Raw genomic sequence first — 13,142 nt, 5'->3', positions numbered from 1 at the left:
GCTGACTCCTGCACGGTCCGTGTGGTCCTCAGTCGGCACACGGGCGGCACACGGCTGCCGCACGTGTGCCACACTGATGTGCTACGTAAGCACACGGACACGGATAATTCCGGTACCGGAATTATCTGGACATGTGGGACAGGCCTAAGGGTGCTTTTACATTGCGTTTAGTACAAGTTTTTGGCTCTCGTCGGGGCTTGCATCTGAACCCTCACAAAATGGGATTTGGATGTATACACAGTCGGGGCCATAGACTAAAACGGTGTCGGCAGAGTGAAAGTGCGCTATGACGTGCATCATTTTCAGGCATATACGCCTACTGGAGGCAGACACTCAGATGTAGTAGACTGCATCTGGGTGTCCGCCTCCAGTAGGCGTATACACCCGTAAATTATGCACATCAGAGATCACGTTAGCACATTATAGTCTATGGCCCAGTTGGTGCATACGTCCATATCTAGTTTAGCGGGGGGGGGTTGGGTTCGGTCGCAAGCCCGGATGGGGGCCACAAACGTACAGAAAAGCGCAAAGTAAAAGCACACCAAGGCTTTGATCTCTTCTGAGTTAGTCTCAGTCATTAGTCTCCATCAAAGATGCCTTGAATTTCACTGCATGAACCAATGCAGTATGCGATGCAATTTGTTAGATAATTTTATGGACACCATAACAGAAACTGACCCAAAACGCCTTTATAATCCTTTATGAAAGTTTAAAGTTTGAAAGTTTGAAGTGGTGGCCCAAACTACTAAGGATTTTAATCCTAACTGCATTTAATTTAATAAACAATCACTTTATAATATACAATCTATTCTAATCTGCTACATTTTATTATTTTATCCTACTTCCAGTTGATGACATTTCATTTGAAAATCCTGAGTGCATGCTGGGATACTCAAATGAGACATCATAAAAGGGGGCGATCACTGCTGCAGCTTCCTTACTCTCCCGGAAACAGTGACATTTGTATTAGGGGCTGGGCTAGTCCCTGTTCTACCGAGAATGCGTCGGTTGTCAATTTCTGACATTTGCTCAGTACAAGCTCTGTTGTCACTGTGCAATATTACATTCAATGCAACGTGATCGTGCGCTGTGTGGCTGACTGATGAGAAGTGTCATGGGTTGGTAAATAAGCGCACTATCAGTGCACATTGTAAGGGGAACATTCCAGAGAACTTGCACAGCAGGAGAGAAGTCTTGGAGATTGGAGGGAGGCTTGTTGAAGATGTTAGTGGTATGTCATTAGCAAAATGAAGCACACAGGTAGGGTGGTAGACTGATGAGGGAGGAGATAAAGGGCAGTGCAAAACTTTGGAGGGCTTTGTGGGTGAGAGTTAAGTTTTATATTGTATTCTACAGCAGATTGGCAACCAGTGCAATAACTGGCAAAGAGTGGAGGCATCTGGGTAGAATTGGACATCCAAACTGCTGCATTCAGCATGGATTAGAGGGGCAAAAAAACCCTCACATTAATATATCCACACTCTAAAAATGATGACAGATTTATCAGTTGTTGGGAATAATTAGCATTTATATAATTCCTGCAAACTATAGGATGAAAAGCCAAAGAACATTTTTTTCTTTTTTGATAGTCTGATGTGTATAGGACTGCTTATCAACAGTAACCCAAGTGAGTGAAATACATTTTGACTTTATGTGGAAACTTTAGTGTCTTGAACATATGACTCAATGAGCAATGCTATTCAGATACTATTGAAGGATGTTTGCACAGTCCATTAAGCTAGTTCAACGTCCAGTGCATTATACTTGATATTTTAGAAGTACAACTATAAAACTTTGTTAATAATTCACTCATGAGAAAGGAAGGTGTTATATCTAAATCACCTTGAAAAATCGTAACCAGCATTCTCTGTTCCCTGTAACAAGTAAAGCTGCAAATGGTCACGTCCCATGTCAGGTAAATTATAGGTGTGTCCATATAGATTTTTCATACATACACAATGAAGTGACACCCAATTAAAAGTACCGCATGTCACTCATTTTGACCCAAAGTAGTAAAGATTGAAGAAATAATTAAAATTGCTGGACAGAGAAGACTGTCAACATCTGTGAGCTTCCTGAAGAAGCAGTGCGAAATGCGTGTCGGGGCAGAGGGACGCCAAGTTTTTTTCAGTGAGGTAACTCATCTTTTCACTTACCTTATGATTTTTGCTATTATAGTTTGTTATACCTTGTCTATGGGAATCAGAGAGAATGGCATCTCTTGGCATCAAGGGAATGCCAAGAGTGTGCAAAGCAGTCAAAGCAAAAGGTGGCTACTTTGAAGAACCTAGAATATAAGACAATTTCAGTTGTTTCACACTTTTTTGTTAAGTATATAATTCCACATGTGTTAATTCATAGTTTTGATGCCTTCTTCAAATGAGGTGTCCAAACTTAGTATACACACACATATACACACACGTATGTATGTGTGTGTATATGTGTGTGTATACTAAGTTTGGACACCTCATTTAAAGAAGGCATCAAAACTATGAATTAACAAAATGTGGATTTAAAGATTTTTCTGTATTTTTATGACTATGAAAATTGTAAATTCACACTGAAGGCATCAAAACTATGAATTAACACGTGTGCAATTATATACCGTATTTTCCGGCGTATAAGACGACCCCCAACTTTTCCAGTTAAAATATGAAATCTTCTCAAAAGTTGGGGGTTGTCTTATATGCCGGGTGTCGTCTTATAGGGTGGGTGCGAAGCAATCTGCGGTCGACGTATATAGTGGGGGGGGGGGTGAGTGGTCCCGATGACGAGGTGAGGGAGCGCCTCACCAGGAAGGTGTAAGTGAAGCAAACTGTCAGCGTCTGGGATGCCAGGGGTATGCAAAAAAGAGAGTGCAATGCTGTGCCTAGAAAAACACTCCTCTTTCACTCATCTGGCTCGCCCTTGTATCCTATTATCTCCTTCTCTGCCTCTGCTTCACTTACACCTTCCCGGTGAGGCGCCCCCTCACCTCGTCATTAGGACCGCTCCCCCCACAATATGCGGCGACCGCAGATTACTCCGCATCTGCCCTATAAGACGACACCTGGCGTATAAGACGACACCCGACTTTTGAGAAGATTTTCAGGGGTTAAAAAGTAGTCTTAAACGCCAGAAAATACAGTACTTAAAAAAAGTGTGAGACAACTGAAATTGTGTCTTATATTCTAGGTTCTTCAAAGTAGCCACCTTTTGCTTTGATGACTGCTTTGCACACTCTTGGCATTCTCAAACTTTCAATGTTTTCCCAATTTTTCGGACTGACCTTCATTTCTTAAAATTATGGTGGCCACTCGTTTTCTTTACTTAGAATTTGTATTATGGCAAGAAAAAAAAAGCTGCCAACAGTCTATTCAGTAGGACTATCAGCTGTGTATCCACCAGACTTCTGCTCAACACAACGGATGGTCCCAACCCCATTTATAAGGCAAGAAATCCCACATATTAAACCTGACAGGGCACACCTGTGAAGTGAAAACCATTCCGGGTGACTACCTCTTGAAGCTCTTCAAGAGAATGCCATGAGTGTGCAAAGCAGTCAAAGCAAAGGGTGGCTACTTTGAAGAACCTAGAATATAAGACATAATTTCAGTTGTTTCACACTTTTTTGCTAAGTATATAATTCCACATGTTAGTTCATAGTTTTGATGCCTTCAGTGTGAATTTACAATTTTCATAGTCATGAAAATACAGAAAAATCTTTACACACACACATTCATGAACTACTACAGGAGGAGCTACCCTAGGGGCCTAACCTGACACCATCATTAACCAACATAAATTATGACAAGATTTGACAAGTTAATAAAAATATTTGTAAATGTGCACGTAAAAGCTCCTCAAATCCATGGCAGTACTATTTTAGAAAAGCAAGAAACACAGCATTATGACATCGTGAAATGATCTCACTGTGACTAAAGCGAGCCACACCAAGTAAAAAAACACAAACATCTACTCATTGGCGTGTGTGAAATCGTAGGTTTATTACTCCAGGCACTGCCAAGGTGTGTTATGTACTTTAAGTAAAAGGTGATGATGCCAAAGGCTACTAGAACTGGAGCGGGAACAATAATTAATAAAGCAAGTTGCTATTAAGATGAAAGAAAACTCACACCTGCTGCTCTCAAGCGATCAGTCAGACAACCGCTCTAATTAGAAAGGGTAACATCAGGAGTAAGCCTACTGTTGTCCCTCTACATGCCTGGACAGTGGTTAGTACCATGAAGTTTCCCATTATTCACTGTTAGCTTGATTTCTCTGCATAGAATAAAGGTACCGTCACACTTAAGGTACCTTCACACATAACGATATCGTTAACGATATCGTTGCTTTTTGTGACGTAGCAACGATATCGTTAAGGAAATCGTTCTGTGTGACAGCGACCAACGATCAGGCCCCTGCTGGGAGATCGTTGGTCGCTGAGGAAAGTCCAGAACTTTATTTCGTCGCTGGACTCCCTGCAGACATCGCTGGATCGGCGTGTGTGACACCGATCCAGCGATGTCTTCACTGGTAACCAGGGTAAACATCGGGTTACTAAACGCAGGGCCGCGCTTAGTAACCCGATGTTTACCCTGGTTACCATCGTTAAAGTAAAAAAAACAACCACTACATACTTACCTACCGCTGTCTGTCCCTGGCGCTGTGCTTCTCTGGTCTGGCTGTGAGCACAGCGGCCGGAAAGCAGAGCGGTGACGTCACCGCTCTGCTTTCCGGCTGCCCGGCGCTCACAGCCAGAGCAGAGAAGCAGAGCGCCGGGGACAGACAGCGGTAGGTAAGTATGTGCTGTTTGTTTTTTTTACTTTAACGATGGTAACCAGGGTAAACATCGGGTTACTAAGCGCGGCCCTGCGCTTAGTAACCCGATGTTTACCCTGGTTACCAGCGAAGACATCGCTGAATCGGTGTCACACACGCCGATCCAGCGATGTCAGCGGGACAGCCAGCGACGAAATAAAGTTCTGGCCTTTCTTCCCCGACCAACGACATCACAGCAGGGGCCTGATCGCTGCTGTGTGTCACACTGGACGATATCGCTAGCCAGGACGCTGCCACGTCACGGATCGCTAGCGATATCGTCTAGTGTGACGGTACCTTTAAAGAAGAGACTAGGTTAGGCTAGGTTCACATTGCGTTAGGGCAATCCGTTAAGCGCATAGCGCTAGCAGATTGCGCTAACGCAATGTTTCTTTTTGGTCAGCGTTCGCCGTCCCCGCTAGCGCAGATCCCGAGGCAGCATCCGAGGTCCGTCACAAAAGAACGGCACATCGCTAGCGCGTGCCGAAAATGGCATGCGCTAGCGATGCGCTACAGGCAGAAATAACATTGCTGTCAATGGGTGCGCTAACGGACCCGTTGCACTGCGTTAATTGCGACATTTTCGCCGCGCAACGCTGTCCGTTAGCGTTAACCCATTAACGCAACGTGAACCTAGCCTTATTATCTGTCTATGTTAATATAGCCCAATCTTAGTGTTTTGTGGCTTCCAGTGACTTCAGGACACAAGACTATTGCAGGCCTTCTAAATTGAGTATGACACATTAGTAAAAAGACTTTCAGTTTGATTGCTGCATACATGAGGAGGACCAGTTCCTTCTCTTAAAACAAACTCATTGGATATGGGTCCAATTCTTTTAGACTGGCGTTTGGCATGCTAGTCTTAATAAAGAGACTGCGTGGGTAAGCCAAGACTAAATCAATAAGAGGCATGCGCCACTTAATGAATCAGCTGCATCCTAGAATTGGCAGATGCCTCTGCCAGAAATCTGGAGTAACATTTCTAGTATAAGTTTGCCACATCCCAGCTTCAGCCACGGTGTATAAAAAGACCACCATTTTGGCAACAGTTGAAGGGGTTTTACACCAGAATTGTGGAATTGTGGCGAAAACACCATAATGAATTGGGCTTTTTTGCTTATCAGTTGTCCCAGTGTTGGCACAATAAAGGGTCCTTTTTTTTTCTAAGATATCAATGAATACGATGGCACTAGGAGGATATACTTACAAGAGATACTCGAGTATAAGCCGAGATTTTCAGCCCAAATTTTTGGGCTGAAAGTGCCCCTCTCGGCTTATACTCGAGTCACTGTCTGTGGTAGGGTCGGCGGGTGAGGGGGAGAGAGGGCTGAGGCATACTTACATAGTCCCGGCGATCCTGACGCTCCCCCTGCCCGTCACACTGTCTTCGGGTGCCGCAGCTCTTCCCCTGTACAGCGGTCACGTGGGACCGCTCATTAAACTTATGAATATGGACTCCACTCCCATAGGGGTGGAGCCGCATATTCATTTCTCTAATCAGCGGTAACGGTGACCGCTGATAGAGGAAGAAGCTGCGGCACCCGAAGACAGTGTGACGGGCAGGGGGAGCGTCAGGATCGCCGGGAGCAGGCAAGTGTCATATTTACCTGTTCATGATCCACACCCGGGCGCCGCTCCGTCTTCCCGGCGTCTCTCCGCTCTGACTGTGCAGGTCAGAGGGCGCGATGATGCATATAGTGTGCGCGCCGCCCTCTGCCTGATCAGTCAGTGCTGAGAGACGCCGAGACCGGACGCTGGGGAGCTGCAAGCAAGAAAGGCGAGTATGTGTTTTGTTTTTTATTGCAGCAGCAGCGTTATATATGGCACAGATTTATGTGGAGCATCTATGGGGCCAAACTGAACGGTGCAGAGCTTATAGGGCACAGCTTTATATGGAGCATCTATGGGGCCAAACTGAACGGTGCAGAGCATATATGGCACAGCTTTATAAGGAGCATCTATGGGGCCATAATGAACGGTGCAGAGCATTATATATGGGGCACAGCTTTATAAGGAGCATCTATGGGGCCAAACTGAACGGTGCAGAGCATATAGGGCACAGCTTTATAATGAGCATCTATGGGGCCATAATGAACGGTGCAGAGCATTATATATGGGGCACAGCTTTATAAGGAGCATCTTTGGGGCCATAATGAACGGTGCAGAGCATTATATGTGGCACAGCTTTATATGGAGCATCTATGGGGCCATAATGAACGGTGCAGAGCATTATATATGGGGCACAGCTTAATATGGAGCATCTATGGGGCCATAATGAACGGTGCAGAGCATATATATATGGCACAGCTTTATAAGGAGCATCTATGGGGCCATAATGAACGGTGCAGAGCATTATATATGGGGCACAGCTTTATAAGGAGCATCTATGGGGCCATAATGAACGGTGCAGAGCATTATATGTGGCACAGCTTTATAAGGAGCATCTATGGGGCCATAATGAACGGTGCAGAGCATTATATATGGGGCACAGCTTTATATGGAGCATCTATGGGGCCATAATGAACGGTGCAGAGCATATATATATGGCACAGCTTTATAAGGAGCATCTATGGGGCCATAATGAACGGTGCAGAGCATATATATGGCACAACTTTATGAGGAGCATCTATAGGGCCATAATGAACGGTGCAGAGCATATATGGCAAAGCTTTATAAGGAGCATCTATGGGGCCCTAATGAACGGTGCAGAGCATTCTATATGGCACAGCTATATATGGATAATCTATGGGGCAATAATCAATGGTATGGAGCATTATATATGGCACAGCTTTATATGGAGCATCTATGGGGCAATAATGAACGGTATGGAGCATCTATTTTTATTTTTGAAATTCACCGGTAGCTGCTGCATTTTCCACCCTAGGCTTATACTCGAGTCAATAAGTTTTCCCAGTTTTTTGTGGCAAAATTAGGGGGGGGGGGTCGACTTATACTCGAGTATATACGGTTGTACCTCCGAAATAAAAAGTATCCAACTAAAAAGAAATTGTAACCATTTTGCCAAATCCCTGACTCTACAAAAGACATGATGAATGTTGTAGGAAAGTAAAAGTTTTTAAATGATTAAAAGTGTTCTACAAAAATAAATAAATAAAATGACAACATACTAAAATAAGAAAATCCTTGTTCCCTCAATGCTTTGTGTGTAAAGCAAACAAATATTCTCATCCCCCTTGTGTCCAGCAAAAGCTTTCCTCTGCTGCTCTAGTCCGACTGCAATGGTGAAGAGACTCGACTACAGCACACATCACTCTGCTCTTGCGATCTGTGCCTTTAAGTATGATCAATTTGATCAGTGGTCTTCACTAGGGTTGAGCGACCTTGACCTTTTTAGAGTCGAGCCGTGTTTCGCGAAACCCGACCATCTTAGAAGTCGAGTCGAGTGGAATCGGCCGATTATCGCGAAAAGTCGGGTATCGCTCGAAACACGAAACCCAATACAAGTCAATGGGGGAGCATAGTCGGCAGTGAGTGGAGGCCAGGAAAACACCTACACTGCCCATTTTAATGGCAAAAACATCCATTCTTGTTAAAGAAGCTTGTCAATCGTAATTTACCTTATAATAATTGGAAGGCATTTGAAATTGGGGGTCATTTGGCTAAAGTTGTGGGGGGTAGGGCTGGTTCAAGTAATTAGTGGGCCCAGTAAATCTGGACCACGTCACGGCAGTGGAGCAGGGAGAGGTAAGTATTTAAACTTTGCAAGTGCTGTGAACCTGAGCAAGCAGGGGGGGCCCACTCGTTGGCATTGGCACTGGCACAGGGCCCCTCAAAGTAGAGCGGTGTGTTTGCACGGCAGGGGCGCCTCCCACCGGCAGCAACACTTTTGCGTACTATGAGAGGCCCTGTGCCAGTGACGTCGCCAACTAGTATTCCTCCCCCCACCTGATGAAGGAACCTGCACTTTCATCTGCACCTTCCTCTTTGTCCCCGTGTAAGGTGGTATGGTATGCGGGAAGAGGAACCTGACTTTCAGCAGGGTCACAATCTTGCTGTGTAGCGTGCACGGGGAATTTTGCGTTATGGGTCAATGTACCAGCAGACTCATCTATCACTGGCTGGGCAATGGGCTGGATGAGGAGGAAACACAGATATAGGCCCAAAGAATAAAGTGGGCTAAATGCAGTTCAAAATTGGTAACACAGGACTAACCAGGGGGCATTGCAGTGGAGGACAACTGGAATGAGAGGCTGACACAGAGAGTAGGCCCAAATCAGTAAGTAGTCGACATGCAGTTCAAAATTGGCAACCGTAGTAAACAGGCGGCCCAGCTTTGTTCAGTTGAGGAGAACAGCAAGGAGTGGCAGACACCGATAGTAGGCCCCAAACCAACTAGTACGCCAAATGCAGTTGTTCCATTTAACTACAATTCAATGAGAGCCTGAAGATAGAAGTTCAGGAAAGGCAACCTGGAGAACACCTTGGAGTGGAACACACCATCTCTCTACACCCCATACCCAATTTGTAGGCCTAATGCAGCGTAGTTTCCAACAACTACTAAACGAGAGCATGAAGATCGAACCAATGGCGATGAAACCTGGGGAACACCTTGGAGTGGAACACACCATCTCTCTACACCCCATACCCAATTTGTAGGCCTAATGCAGCGTAGTTTCCAACAACTACTAAACGAGAGCATGAAGATTGAAGCTCAGGAAAGGCAACCTGGAGAACACCTTGGAGTGGAACACACCATCTCTCTACACCCCATACCCAATTTGTAGGCCTAATGCAGCGTAGTTTCCAACAACTACTAAACGAGAGCATGAAGATTGAAGCTCAGGAAAGGCAACCTGGAGAACACCTTGGAGTGGAACACACCATCTCTCTACACCCCATACCCAATTTGTAGGCCTAATGCAGCGTAGTTTCCAACAACTACTAAACGAGAGCATGAAGATTGAAGCAATGGAGAGGAAACCTGGGGAACACCTTGGGGAGGCAGACACCGTTAGTAGGCCCTACCAAAGTTGTACACCCAATGCAGTTTTAAAATTCCTAGAGGCTGAAAACAAGACTATTGACGCTCAGCTTTTTTCAAAGGAACACAGCTGAATTGAGTGGCGCAGACAGACACAGGTAGTAGGACTCGAACCAAAAATGTGGCTCACTGCAGCAGAAAAAAGTTACAGGGGTACACAAGCTGCAGTGCTCTGGGCAGTGGAGGACAATTTCAATAGTGAACCGCAGACAGACTTTGTACGCCTACTATTAAAAAAAAGGATGCTCTATGCAATTATAAATAGGTTCTAGGGGTACACGGGCAGCAGTGGTGTGGTCAGTGGAGGCCTAGTGGAAGGAGTGACCGCAGACAGGCATCGAAGGCCTAAAATAATAACACATGGCTGTAGGCAATTTTAAATTGGTTCCAGGGGTACACGGGCAGTAGTGGCCTGGTCAGTGTAGTAGTAGTAGAAAGAACGGACCGCAGACAGGCATCGAAGGCCTAAAATAAAAAAATTGGGCTGGCTGTAGGCAATTTTAAATTGGTTCCAGGGGTACACGGGCAGCAGTGGTGTGGTCAGTGGAGGCATAGTGGAAGGAGTGACCGCAGACAGGCTTCGAAGGCCTAACATAACAAAAATGTCAATACAATGGTATTGTCAGTGGCAGGCATTGAAGGATGTCAGCGCATAGACTAAACATTGGTGGAGCTGTGAGATAATTTTGCAAGTGGTAGAGCACTGTTTGAGCTGGGGGGGGGGGAAACTGTCTTGTGGCCGGTGGTACAGGCCCAGGGCCCCTCATATTACAACGGTGTGTCTGACGTTGGGTGCGCACCACCACCGCCAGAGACACTTTATTGTACTAGGAGGGACCCAGTGGCAGTGCCGTCGACCAAAAGCGGGCACACCCACCTCTTCAGACAAACAGCACTCTCACGGGTGCTGTCGCCAAGTGTCGATACCACGGCCCCGTGTGGGGAGTTTGGCCATTTAGTGAGGTGTAAACATGTCGTATGCTGGACAATCAGGTGCAGAAAATTACGAGATTGGAAAAGGCATTCAGAATAGTCCACAGGCAAGACCTTTTCATAGGAAAGCTAGGTGTAAGCCGGGCAAGGTGGGGCAAAAGATTTCGAAATCCAGTTGTGGTTCATTTTAATGAAGGTTAGATCATCTACATTTTGGGTAGCCAGACGAGTCCTTTTTTCTGTTAGTATTGAACCTGCAGCACTGAATACTCTTTCTGATAGGACACTAGCTGCCGGGCAAGCAAGCTCCTGCAATGCATATTCTGCCAATTCTGGCCAGGTGTCTAATTTGGATGCCCAGTAATCAAATGGGAATGACGGTTGAGGGAGAACATCGATAAGGGATGAAAAATAGTTTGTAACCATACTGGACAAATGTTGTCTCCTGTCACTTTGAATTGATGCTGCAGTACCTGTCCTGTCTGTGGTCATAGCAAAATCACTCCACAACCTGGTCAGAAAACCCCTCTGGCCAACGCCACTTCTGATTTCTGCCCCTCTAACTCCTCTGGTCTGCTGGCCCCTGCAGCTCGTGTGAGAACGATCACGGGCGCTGTGTGCAGGGAATGCCAGAAGCAAACGGTCAACAAGAGTTGATTGTTTGGTTGCTAATATTAGTTCCAAGTTCTCATGTGGCATTATATTTTGCAATTTGCCTTTATAGCGAGGATCAAGGAGGCAGGCCAACCAGTAATCGTCATCTTTCATCATTTTAGTTAAGCGTGTGTCCCTTTTGAGGATACGTAAGGCATAATCCGCCATGTGGGCCAAAGTTCCAGTTCTCAAATCTGCGGTTGTGCTTGGTTGAGGGGCAGTTTCAGGCAAATCCACGTCACTTGTGTCCCTCCAAAAACCAGAACCCGGCCTTGCCGCGCCACCAATTTCCAGTGGCCCCGGAAAAGCTTCCTCATTAAAAATATAATCATCCCCATCATCCTCCTCGTCCTCCTCCTCGCCCGCTAACTCGTCCTGTACACTGCCCTGGCCAGACAATGGCTGACTGTCATCAAGGCTTTCCTTTTCCTCAGCTTCAGACGCCTGATCCTTTATGTGCGTCAAACTTTGCATCAGCAGACGCATTAGGGGGATGCTCATGCTTATTATGGCGTTGTCTGCACTAACCAGCCGTGTGCATTCCTCAAAACACTGAAGGACTTGACACATGTCTTGAATCTTCGACCACTGCACACCTGACAACTCCATGTCTGCCATCCTACTGCCTGCCCGTGTATGTGTGTGTATCCTCCCACAAAAACATAACAGCCCGCCTCTGTTCGCACAGTCTCTGAAGCATGTGCAGTGTTGAGTTCCACCTTGTTGCAACGTCTATGATTAGGCGATGCTGGGGAAGGTTCAAAGAACGCTGATAGGTCTGCATACGGCTGGAGTGTACGGGCGAACGACGGATATGTGAGCAAAGTCCACGCACTTTGAGGAGCAGGTCGGATAACCCCGGATAACTTTTCAGGAAGCACTGCACCACCAGGTTTAAGGTGTGAGCCAGGCAAGGAATGTGTTTCAGTTGGGAAAGGGAGATGGCAGCCATGAAATTCCTTCCGTTATCACTCACTACCTTGCCTGCCTCAAGATCTACAGTGCCCAGCCACGACTGCGTTTCTTTCTGCAACAACTCGGACAGAACTTCCGCGGTGTGTCTGTTGTCGCCCAAACACTTCATAGCCAATACAGCCTGCTGACGTTTGCCAGTAGCTGCCCCATAATGGGAGACCTGGTGTGCAACAGTGGCAGCTGCAGATGGAGTGGTTGTGCGACTGCGGTCTGTGGACGAGCTCTCGCTTCTGCAGGAGGACGAAGAGGAGGAGGAGGAGGAGTGGGTGCGAACGGCTACAGCCAATTGTTTCCTAGACCGTGGGCTAGGCAGAACTGTCCCAAACTTGCTGTCCCCTGTGGACCCTGCATCCACAACATTCACCCAGTGTGCCGTGATGGACACGTAACGTCCCTGGCCATGCCTACTGGTCCATGCATCTGTTGTCAGGTGCACCTTTGTGCTCACAGATTGCCTGAGTGCATGGACGATGCGCTCTTTAACATGCTGGTGGAGGGCTGGGATGGCTTTTCTGGAAAAAAAGTGTCGACTGGGTAGCTCGTAGCGTGGTACAGCGTAGTCCATCAGGGCTTTGAAAGCTTCGCTTTCAACTAACCGGTAGGGTATCATCTCTAACGAGATTAGTCTAGCTATGTGGGCGTTCAAACCCTGTGTACGCGGATGCGAGGCTAAGTACTTCCTTTTTCTAACCATAGTCTCATGTAGGGTGAGCTGGACTGGAGAGCTGGAGATCGTGGAACTAGCGAGGGTGCCGGTGGACATGGCAGACTGAGAGAC

The 13,142-nt window shown here is 46.4% G+C and overlaps 1 protein-coding gene and 1 long non-coding RNA gene across 2 annotated transcripts in view; one reads left to right on the top strand and one right to left on the bottom strand.

The window, feature by feature from the left end:
• The window catches only part of NEDD9 (neural precursor cell expressed, developmentally down-regulated 9), a 50,629-nt gene that overhangs the window by 25,048 nt on the left and 12,439 nt on the right, over positions 1-13,142 (bottom strand). The window lies entirely within an intron of this gene.
• The window catches only part of LOC138642478 (uncharacterized), a 29,778-nt gene continuing 18,561 nt past the window's right edge, over positions 1,926-13,142 (top strand). Inside the window, exon 1 of the long non-coding RNA XR_011314047.1 lies at positions 1,926-2,135. This is a non-coding gene — a long non-coding RNA (uncharacterized lncRNA). The remainder of the gene's footprint in view (positions 2,136-13,142) is intronic.

The sequence above is a fragment of the Ranitomeya imitator genome, chromosome 6 (assembly GCF_032444005.1).
Source record: "Ranitomeya imitator isolate aRanImi1 chromosome 6, aRanImi1.pri, whole genome shotgun sequence".
Taxonomy (NCBI): Eukaryota; Metazoa; Chordata; class Amphibia; order Anura; family Dendrobatidae; genus Ranitomeya; species Ranitomeya imitator.
The sequence above is the reverse complement of the archived record's forward strand: the minus strand, read 5'-3'. Positions and strand labels throughout refer to the sequence as shown.